This window comes from Cnephaeus nilssonii, assembly GCF_951640355.1.
Source record: "Cnephaeus nilssonii genome assembly, chromosome: 7".
Classification (NCBI taxonomy): domain Eukaryota; kingdom Metazoa; phylum Chordata; class Mammalia; order Chiroptera; family Vespertilionidae; genus Cnephaeus; species Cnephaeus nilssonii.
In genome coordinates, this window is record NC_137078.1 from 86,488,352 (window position 1) to 86,497,857 (window position 9,506).

Sequence of the window (9,506 nt, forward strand, 5' to 3'; positions counted from 1 at the left end):
GGCAAATCACTTTCCCTCTCTGAGCTGCATTGTCTTTGCCTTTGAAACAGAGTAATAGCCCTTATCTTGCCCCTTACCAGTTTTCTTCAAGGCTCAAGAAGAGAGTGGTTGTAGAATGAATCTTTCATTTGACAAATATTTATTGAGTGCCAGGTCTGCTTTAGATGTAGACATAATGTACTTTACTATTTCTCCCTGCATCAATCAGCTTATGAGTATGAAGGAACTAGGGTATGGAGCGATGATGGGAAAGAGTCTAAAACTCCTGATCAGCCCTAGCCAGTTTGGCTCAGTGGATAGAGCATCGGCCTGTGGACCAAAGGGTCCCAGGTTTGATTCCGGTCAAGGGCACGTATCTTAGTTGCAGACTTCTCCCCAGTCTGAGCCCTGACCAGGGCCCGTGCAGGAGGCAACCAATCGATGTGTTTCTCTTGCATCGATGTTTCTCTCTATTTTTCCCTCTCTCTTCCACTCTCCCTAAAAGTCAATGCAAAAATATCCTCAGGTGAGGATCAACAGCAACAACAAATAATAATAAAAAATTTTAAATAAAACTCCTGATCAGACCTCCCTCCCTGGCTCCTGACCATTTTTTGTACACCTGCTATGTACGAGGTACTTTCAAGGCCAACATTTCCTTTCCTCCTCATTCTGGGAGACAAATATTACTGTTCTGGTTTTACTGATGTGGAAACTAAAGCCTAGAGTTGTTAAGTCGCTTGCCTAAGATAATGAAGTTAGCAACCTGGGGGGCCTAAATTTAGATCACACTGCCTTTGACAAGAAAGATGTCAGAGCATCAGTATAATCCTCTTCCACCTTCACCTCCCACCCCCTGGCTCCTGTGCTGTGGGTAAATGAGCCAGGTCTGTTATTAGGGGTCCTGGCCCGGGGGGGGGGGGCTCAGCCTGTACCAACCTGTCCTCCAGGAGTCCCCAGTCTGATCCAGGGCAAGAGAACTGGACTCCAAGCAGAACTGGAGGTTGAACAGGCCTCCTAGGGCATCTTGTCCTACTCTGTCCTTACACAGATCAGGAAACAGAGGCCCAGAGATGGGCAGACATCTGCTCAAGGTCACACCATCAGAGGTCCTGCCTCTTACGCAGGTGAAGTCTTGCCTGCCCATAATAGGAAAAGGTTGACAAAGACCCCCTCGTGGTGCAGACAAGAAATGCTCAAGGTTCAGAGAAAATACTACTGGCCTAAAAGACTGAGCCTAGGCAAAAAAAAAAAGGAGGGGGGCGTGGAGGGGCAGAAGGCGGGGGAACCTCTGGGAAAGGGTTGGTGTGGGGCTTGTGATGTGCATCACCACGGAGGCCCATGACCTGCCCGCACATGAGGTCAGTCCTTGTGGCTCTCTGCTTGCTCACCTCCTGAGACCAACCTCTGCTGCTTATTGGTTCTGATGACTGCAGTTCTTCCTGCTCCTGAGCTGAAATTCCACCGGCCTGAGCCTCCACCTGCTGGTCATTCTGCTGTCTGGGATCCCAGAAAGAGTGTCATCCCTGGCCCCAGAGCCACGGAGGCGGAGGAGGAGGGGGAGAGGATCTCTATCACAGATCTCACCTGTGGTCAATCTCCTATTTATCTGGTTAGTCAACCCTCTCCCCCAAGCAAAGTTTATTCCTTCTTTCATTCCTGTTTTCAAACAGCACCTATCAATACCTACTAGGCGCCAGGTGCTTGCAAAGTGCTAGGCAGATTAAGCAACAAAATCCCTGCCTAGAGGAGTTGAAAGTTTAGGAGGGAGAGAAAAAACACACACTGACTAATACACACAACGATAGCTGGGTTTTTCTCTCAAATATATCTAACCAAGGTTTACATGTTGTGTTTGGTGGTGATGTCTCTTCGTTATCTTTCAATAGAGCAGAGTCATTCCCATTCTGCCTTTTATTTTTTTTAGATGACAACTTTGTAAAGTGACCTGGCCAATTGTGTTTTAGAATGTTCCACACGAGCAGGTGAGTCTGAAGGTTCCCTCATAGTGTCACTCACCTCACGCCTCTAAACCCGGGCTCTCTTGTCACTGGAAGTTAGGTCGAGAGCAGGGGTTGGCAAACTTCTGTAAACGGCCAGAAGGAAATATTTTTAGCTTTGCAGATCATACTGTCTGTGTTGCAACTACTTGGCTCTGTCATTGTAGCATGACAGCAGCAGCCATAGGCAATATGTAAATGGAGCATGGCAGTGTTTCAATACAACTTTATTTATAGACATTGAAATTTGGATACACATAATTTTCATATGTCACTCAATATATATATATATATATATATATATATATATATATATATATATATATATTTTGTTAATCCTCACCCAACAATCGTTTTCCATTGATTTTTTTTTTAGAGAGAGAGTGAAAGGGAGGGGGAGAGACAGAGAGAGAAACATTGATGTGAGAGAGACACATTAATTGGTCCCCCCTCCCCTGCCTGCATGTATCCTGACTGGGCCAGAGCCTGCAACCGAGGTACGTGCCCTTGACTGGAATCGACCTTCAGTCCATGGGCTGACACTCTATTCACTGAGCCAAATCAGCTAGGGCTGTCACTCAATATTATTCTTCCGCTGATTCTTTGAACCATTTAAAAAATGTAAAAACCATTTTGGCTCACGGGCTGCACAGACACCGGCAGAGGGCCATAGTTGACCCATAATTTGCTGACAGCAGTTACAGCACATCTCTCCCTTGGAAAGGAGAGAGCCTCTGTGCAAATACCAGATCAGCGGGACAGTCTCCTCCAGCACCGGGTGCAGTTCTGGTCTTTAAAACCTTTCACGTCGCCCTGCCTGGCTTGGCTCAGTGGATAGAGCGTAGGCCTGTGGACTGAAGGGTCCCAGGTTTGATTCTGGTCAAGGGCACGTGCCCGGGTTGCAGGCTCCATCTCCAGTGGGGGGTGTGCAGGAGGCAGCCGATCCATGATTCTCTCTCATCATGGATGTTTCTCTCTCTCTCTCTCTCTCTCTCTCTCTCTCTCTCTCTCTCTCTCTCTCTCCCTTCCTCTCTGAAATCAATAAAAATATATTTTAAAACAAACAAAAACCATTTCAACTAGTGCCGTGGTCAGCAAACTGTGGCTCGCAAGCCACATGCGGCTCTTTGGCCCCTTGAGTGTGGCTCTGGGCGAGTCTAGTTTGAAGAAGTGGCGTCAGAAGAAGTTTAAGTTTAAAAAGTTTGGCTCTCAAAAGAAATTTCAATCATTGTACTGTTGATATTTGGCTCTGTTGACTAATGAGTTTGCCGACCACTGGTCTAGGTGGTTTTGGCACCTGCTATGCACTGAATCGTGTTGCCCCCAAAATTTATGTTGAAGCCCTAACCCCCAACATGACTGTATTTGGAGATAGGGCCCTTCTGGAAATAATGAAGGTTAAATAAGGTCGTGCAGGTGGGGCCCTCACCTAATCAGGCAGGTGTCCTTAGGAGAAGAGACAGCAGAGAGCTGGTTCTCTCTCTGCCATGGAGAAGGTGTCTTCTACAAGCCAGGCCGAGAAACCAACCCGGCCAGAACTTGATCTGGGACTTCTAGCTTCCAGAACTTATTCCTGTTAGTAATAAATGTCTGTTGTTTGCCTCGCCCAATCTATGGTACATTGATGATTTTTGCCTACATCAGTGATCTAACTGGGGCTGCAAAATGGAGTTTTTCTAGTTCTTACATTCCTTCTAGTGGGTTAGCTGGCATTTTTCTACAAGAAAACAAACAAACAAACAAAAAAACCAAAAACTTTCCCTCATCGATTAGAAATTAACCTAACTACAGTTCCTCCCAAAAAATGCAGGAGAAATGCTTCATTCTCTAAGGGAAGGTCTTTGTTTTTACTCTTTAAATGAGAATATCTAGAACCTGTTCGTATGCTGAGGGAATCATTCCATGGAAAGGATGGTGCAGGAGAGGAGGGAGTTACAGAAGGAGTGAAGTCCACAAAAGGTGAGAGGATTCGGAGTGCAAGTGGGGAGGAGGAGAAGAGGTGGAAATTTAGGGGACAGAAGGAAGGGTGTGAACTGGTCATCTGGGCAGACAGAGGGCCAGCTTACTAAAAAACTGCCCTAAAAAAAAACACCCCAGAAACCTGGCCAGTTGTGGGCTCAATCCCGAGGGGCGGGGGGGCGGTGCGTGCATGATTGATGATGTTCTTCTCTCATCGATGTTTCTATCTCTCCATTCCTCTCTTCTCTAAAAATAATTAAAAACATTAAAAAGAAAGAAACTGCCCTGAAGGATTGTTGGGCTTGGCTAGTGTACTTTTTAAAACCCTAACCAGAGGATATGTTTTACTGATTTTAGAGAGAGGGGAAGGGCAAGAGAGAGAGAGAGAGAGAGAGAGAGAGAGAGAGAGAGAGAGAGAGACGCATTGATCTGCTGCCTCCCTTACCCCCACTGAGGATCATACCTGAGGCCTAGGTGTGTGCCTGACTAGGAATCGAACTCAGCCTTTGGTGTATAGGACGACACTTCAACCAACTGAGCCGCACGGACCAGGGCCTGGCTAGTGTCCTGAGGCGGGGAGTTGTGAGCATGTCTGCCTGCATGCAGGTAGTTTTCTCCTCCCTCCACGCCCAGAGGAGGTGGCTGGTTGGATTGCTGCAGACCTGGGGCTTTCCAGGTGAGCACGCCAGAGCAGAGGGAGGCAAGCAGTGCAGGGTCTTTTCGAAGTGGACTATGCGGAGTGACAACAGAAACTAGGCTGGTTAAAAACAGAAGTGAGCCCTAGACGGTTTGGCTTAGTGGATAAAGTATCGGCCGGCAGACTGAAGGGTCCAGGGTTTGACCCTGGTCAAAGGCACATACCTCGGTTGAAGGCTCGATTCCTAGCTCTCGTTGAGGTACATGCAGGAGGCAACCAAATCAATGAGTCTCTCTCACACCAATGATTCTCTGTCTCTGTCTCTCCTTCTCCCTTCCATTCTCTATTAAAAAACATTTAAAAAATATATAAAATGCTAAAGTGTCTGGCAGTTCAACCATTCGATGGTAACTATGACATGCACTGACCACCAGGGGGCAAATGCTCAATACACAGGCATGGAATCATGGAACAGATTGATGAATCTCAGAGGGAAGAGGGGAGGGGGGAGAGCAGAAAGAGATTAACCAAAGATCTTCCTTTTAAAAAAATATATTTTTTTATTGATTTCAGAGAGGGAGAGATTGAAACATCAATGATGAGAGAGAATCATTGATTGGTTGCCTCCTGCACACCCCCTACTGGGGATCAAGCCCACAACCTGGGCATGTGCCCTTGACCGGAATCGAACCCAGGACCCTTCAGTCCACAGGCTGACGTTCTATCCATTGAGCCAAACCAGATAGGGCAACCAAAGATCTTATATGCATACTAGAGGCCTGGTGCATGGATTCGTGCACTGGTGGGGTCCCTCAGCCTGGCCTGCACCCTCTTGCAATCCAGGACCCCTCGGGGGATGTCGAACTGCCAGTTTCAGCCCAATCCCTGAAGGCCAGGCCGAGGGACCCCACCAGTGCACAAATCTGTGCACCAGGCCTCTAGTGTTTATATATATATTAAAAAAAAAAAAAAAAAAAAAAACAGAAGTGAGAGCAGGAGAGTAATGGCTAGATGGGAAATGGATGGGAGGTCTCAGCCAGCTTGCTGGGCTTTGATTTTTGGTTTTGGTATCAGTTTTCAAAATTGATTTCACATGTTAAGCGCCCAGCCTATTTTGTCTTCCCTGATGGAAACTATAGTGCCAGTCACCAGTGACTGACTGGGCGCTTAACCTGTTAAACAAGCATGAAAGCATGGAGGTGGAAAGGGTAGTGGAGGCCTGTCCTGTGGCCTCTTTGCCCTGTGCCCACCATCACCTGTACCATAAAGGGAGGGAGTGCCACATTGAGGACAAGGACTGGACCTGATTCCTGTCTGAGCCCCCAGTACCCAACCTGGCACAGAGTAGTGACAGGGAAGGCTTAAGGTTTCATTGAATGAATGAGGATAGCAAACACTTATATGGCACTTACTAGGTGCCAAGCACTAGTCTAGCAGCTCATTGATTTCTCCCAAGACTCCTGTGAAGTGGGGTCAACTATTATTCTTACTTTAACAGATGAGGAAACTGAGGCACAGAAAGGTAAAATAATTTGTCCAGGGTCGTGGAGCTAGAAAGAGGCCAAGTCCATGTTCCTAACCACCAGGTTATTCTAAATGGAGAAATAAGAGTCAGGATCTCTGTCCGGAGTGATGCCAGGTTTCTCGAGGTCAGAGCCCTGGTCTGGTCGAGAGATCCAGAGACAATAAACAATGAACTGAAAAATACACAATTCTAGATTATGACAACTGCCATGACGGAGACAAACTGGGTGCCAAGAACAAGAATGGGCAGACTTCCTTAGTTGGGGTGGTCAGGGAAGGCTTCTCAGAGGAGGTGGCAAAGGATAGACAGGAGCCAGTACTGTGAAGAGCAAGGAACAGTATCTTAGGATGAGGGAACAGAAGGCCTTGAGGCAAACATTCCATGTACTCTAGGAACTGAAAGGGATTCCAATGGCTGAAACGGAAGATGGCCCAGTGGCACTGGAGAGGTGGGCAGGCACACAAGACATGGCAAGGTGTTTGGATTTTATTACTCTTTTTATTATTTTATTTTTATTATGCAAGCAAAGTGGAAGGTAAGTCATTAGAGAGTTTTAAGCAATTGGGTTCAAATTAATTAATTAATTTACTTACTTATTTTAGAGAGAGGACAGGAGAGGGAGAGAAACATCGATTTTTTAAAATATATTTTATTTTATTTTTTTATTAAGGTATTATATGTGTACATATCCTACCATTGCCCCCCCCACCCCACTCCCATACATGCCCTCACCCCCCAGAGTTTTGTGTCCATTGGTTATGCTTATATGCATGCATATAAGTCCTTCGGTTGATCTCTTATCTCCCCCACCTCTCCCTAACCTTCCCACAGTAATTTGACCTTCTGTTTGATGCTTTACTGTCTCTGTATCTACCTTTTTGTTCAACAGCTTATAATTTTCTTTATTATCCATAGATGAGTGAGATCATGTGGTATTTTTCTTTCATTGACTGGCTTATTTCACTCAGCATAATGTTCTTCAATTCCATCCAGGTTGCTGCAAATGGTAGGAATTCCTTTTTTTATAGCAGCATAGTATTCCATTGTGTAGATGTACCATAGTTTTCTAATCCACTCATCTGCTGATGGGCACTTAGGCTGTTTCCAAATCTTAGCTATTGTAAATTGTGCTGCTATGAACATAGGGGTGCATATATTCTTTCTAACTGGTGTTTCTAGTTTCTTGGGATATATTCCTAGGAGTGGGATTACTGGGTCAAATGGGAGTTCCATTTTCAGTTTTTTGAGGAAACTCCATACTGTTCTCCACAGTGGCTGCACCAGTCTGCATTCCCACCAGCAGTGCACAAGGGTTCCTTTTTCTCCACATCCTCTCCAGCACTTGTCGTTTGTTGATTTGTTGATGATAGCCATTCTGACAGGTGTGAGATGGTACCGCATTGTCGTTTTGATTTGCATCTCTTGGATAATTAGTGACTTTGAGCATGTTTTCATGTGTCTCTTGGCCTTCCTTCTGTCTTCTTTTGAAAAGATTCTATTTAGGTCCGTTGCCCATTTTTTATTGGATCATTTATCTTCCTTTTATTAAGTTGTATAAGCTGCCTGTAGATGTTGGAGATTAAACCTTTATCAGTGATAACATTTGCAAATATGTTCTCCCATACAGTGGGATTTCTTGTTTTGTTGATAGTTTCTTTTGCTGTAAAAAAGCTTTTTATTTTGATGTAGTCCCATTTGTTTATTTTCTCTTTAGCTTCCATTGCCCTAGGGCAGTGATGGGCAACCTTTTGAGCTTGGTGTGTCAAACTTCGCCAAAAAACTGAGCATAACTCGGGTAGTGTGTCACTTTGAGGAAAAAACTAACTCCAAGACTCTAGTCGCAAATATTTCATCCTCGGCATGCGGCCGCGTGTCATCAGAAATGGCTACGCGTGTCAGTGCTGACACGCGTGTCATAGGTTCGCCATCACTGCCCTAGGGGCAGTATCAGTGAAGAAGTTCTTTCGGCATATGTCTGAGATTTTGCTGCCTGTGGATTCCTCTAGTAGAAACATCGATTTTTTGTTGTTCCACCTACTGATGCACTCATGACCCAGGATTGACTACCCAACCTTGGCACATCAGGACGATGTTCCAACTAACTGTGCTACATTTTAAAAATGTAGATTTTGCCGAAACTGGTTTGGCTCAGTGGATAGAGCGTCGGTCTGCGGACTCAAGGGTCCCAGGTTCGATTCCGGTCAAGGGCATGTACATTGGTTGCAGGCACATCCCCGGTGGGGGGTGTGCAGGAGGCAGCTGGTCGATGTATCTCTCTCATCGATGTTTCTAGCTCTCTATCCCTCTCCCTTTCTCTCTGTGAAAAATCAATAAAATATATTTTTTAAAAAATAAAAAATGTAGGTTTTAATTGATTTTTTTTTTTTTTTTAGAGAGAGGAAGGAAGAGGGAGAGAGAGTTAGAAACATCAATGATGAGAAAGAATCATTGATTGGCTGCCTCCTGCATGCCCCACATTGGGGATCGAGCCTGCCACCCGGGCATGTGCCCTGACTGGGAATCGAACCGTGACGTCCTGGTTCATAGGTTGACGTTCAACCACTGAGCCACGCCAGCTGAGCCCAGTTTGTATTTTTAAAGCAGAAGAAGCAGTTTTGTTCCTCTGTCTATTTGCTTATTTAGTCATTGATTCTCGAACTTCTTCATTTATTCTTTGATTCCTTCTTATTTATTTTTTATTGATTTTAGAATGGGAGGAGAGAGAGAAAATATCAGTTTGTTGTTCCACTTATGTATGCATTCATTGGTTGCTTCTTGTATGTGCCCGGACCAGAGATCAACCCCAAAACCTTGGCGTATTGGGACGACGCTCTAACCAAGTTACCCGGCCAGGGCCAGTTCCTGCTTTAATTCTTACCTTCGGTTATTTATCTGTCCATTGGGCTTTCATTGGTTCACCTGTGAATTCCTTTGTTCCTGAATAATTCACGCATTTCCATGTCTAAGAGCCTGTGACTGTGTCCAACCCTGCGTGGGCACTGGGGGCGTTGACAAGAGCCAGACCCAGGCCTTGCCCTCGAGGAAAACACCTTCCACACCCCACATCCTAAGAACCAGTCGGCACCCTAAGACGGCGCTGAGTGTTCTGGGGATGGGGTGGCAGTCAAGGAAGGAGGTGGGCAAGGCTGGTGACCGTAGCCAGAGGTCACCTGGCGTGAGAATTTGGGTAAGGCCTGTCCCGTCCGGTCCTCAGTTCTCCCGGCTGCAAAAGGTATTGGCAGGGGGAGGGGTGGGGGGGGGGGTCAGGGACAGGAAAGCCCCTCTTAACCTCAAAGGCAGCGATTCTAAAAGAGCAGGTGCCTCTGGAGGGAGGGACCCGCCCCTCTGCAGGGAGCCGTGGGAAGGCTGTGCTGGACGTTGGGGTCTGCGGAGAGGAGCTGGGGTG